A 2,178-nucleotide genomic window follows, 5' to 3' on the forward strand; every position below is an offset into this window, starting at 1 on the left:
AGGCTGGAGCATGAAAGGAGCCGCAGAAAACCCTCTCATGGGTCTTTGGACCTTCTGCCTTGCTTCTTCTTCTTTTTAAATTATTTGTTTATTTATTTATTTTTCCTTTTTTGAGACAGGGTCTCACTCCATTGCCCAGACTGGAGTCCAGTGGTGCCATCATGGCTCACTGCAGCTTCAACCTCATGGGCTCAAGCAATCCTCCCGCTTCAGCCTCCCAAAGTGCTGGGACCACAGGCATGAGCCCCCATCCTTTTTTTTTTTTTTTTTTTTCCCAGACAGAGTCTCGCTCTTTCGCCCAGGCTGGAGTGCAATGGCACATTCTTGGCTCACTGCAAACTCTGCCTCCTGGGTTCAAGTGATTCTCTTGCCTCAGCCTCCTGGGTAGCTGGGATTACAGGCGCTCTCCACCACACCTGGCTGATTTTTATATTTTTAGTAGAGACATGGTTTCACCACGTTGGCCAGGCTGGTCTCGAACTCCTGACCTCAGGTGACTTGCCTGCCCACGGCCTCCCAAAGTGCTGCGATTATAGGCGTAAGCCATGGTGCCTGGTCCATGTCCTGCTTCTTTTAAAACAACCAAAAATAGTCCAGCCTAGGGAACGGAGTCTGTCCTGATTTTGGCAAAGTTAAACCAGATCCTAGGTAACACACAGCATAAGGTAGGTGTTGGGAGTGGGCCCCAGTCGACAGGGTGCCAGGACTGTGGGCTGAGCAGGGCTGGGGACATGGGAGGCCTCGGTGCCTGGGTTATGGGAAGTGGTTGGGACCCTGAGCCTGAGGTCAGTAACATCCCAACTCCTCACAGGCAAGAAAGGGCACCTGAGGCTCCCAAGGGGAGTCCACCATGGGGGCGGGGGAGATCGCTGGACTCCAGCAGTCCCTGTGAGGGACGGCCAAGGCTGGCCTGTCACCACTAAAAGAGCTGTGCCTGTGGCGCAGACAGAGGTGCCACTGTGGCCTGGTGAGTGTGACTGTAGAACAAGCACCTGTTGGGCTAATGGAGCCAGAGACATGGCTCCAGCAGCCAGGTCGGACCATCTGAGGTTCTGGAACATTCCATGGGTGAAGCTTCAGGGGGAGATGCTGGACTTCCTGCCTCCACTCACATGAGTCACTGGAGCAGTACAAGAAGACAGACTGGCCTTGGCTACTCACACTGGTCTCAGCTCTGGGTTAGGGCTCTTTATAAGCCTTCTCCAGAAGTGAAAAATGCAAAGTCCTCTGTCTCCTCACCACTGACTTGCAAACTCCAGCGAAAGCCTCACCCCTCAGTTGGCCCATAGTCGCCCAGAAGCCCTCCTTTCGCTCCCCATCTCGCCAGGCCCAGCCAGGCTGGCTGCTGTCTTGGTGGGCCTAGGTGAATCACTGATGTCATCACTGATGCCTTTGGGGCAGAAGGCCGAGCCCTCGGGAGCAACGCACAGGCCCCAGCGGCCTGGTGTGCAGGGGCAGCCAGGACCGCCGAGGACGCTGGGGGCACGTGGCAAACTGGCCACCCCGTCCACCCGTGAGCAAGACACCACTCGGGGGTGTGGGAAGGTCCCCGGGAGAAAGGAAAGTGCCACCAAACTAATGTGGAGCCCTGCCCTCTGCACGCGAAAGGGGCCCCACGGCCTGAGTCACCCTCAGCCCCACCTGCGTGTGCGCCAGGGTGCGTGGCCTGGTATGAGTGCCAACGGTGTTACTGAGCGTGTGTGCGCGTGTCCGCGTGAGGGGAGTGTGAGCGTCGTGTATGCGTCCGCTACAGTGCGGGGGGCCGCATGTCGGACCCGTACGTGTACGTAGGGGTCGCGTGTGGCCATGGGCACACGGGCGTGCACGCGCGGGGGCTGCGTATGCCGGCGTGGGGGGCGCGGGCCAGGTGGCCGCGGGGAGGAGCGGCGCCCGCACCTCTCGGCCCCCACGCGGCCTGCGTGGCTTTTTGACCCGGAAAGGCGGGGACACGAGGACGCGCGGCGGCGGGGGCGCGGCGGGGGCGGCGCAGAGCGTGGAGGCCCGCGGGGCGCGCGGCGGAGACTGGAGGGAGGTGGGGGGCGCCCGGGGCCGTCCCCGCCCCGCGCCGCCGCGCCGCCGTTGCTAAGGCCGGGCGGGCGGGCGGCGGGCGCGAGGGCCCTTAGCAACGGGTCGCGGGCGCGCGCGGGGACCGGCGGGGCGGGGGGGGGGGGCGCGGGG

This window comes from Theropithecus gelada, chromosome 7b, assembly GCF_003255815.1.
Source record: "Theropithecus gelada isolate Dixy chromosome 7b, Tgel_1.0, whole genome shotgun sequence".
Taxonomy (NCBI): domain Eukaryota; kingdom Metazoa; phylum Chordata; class Mammalia; order Primates; family Cercopithecidae; genus Theropithecus; species Theropithecus gelada.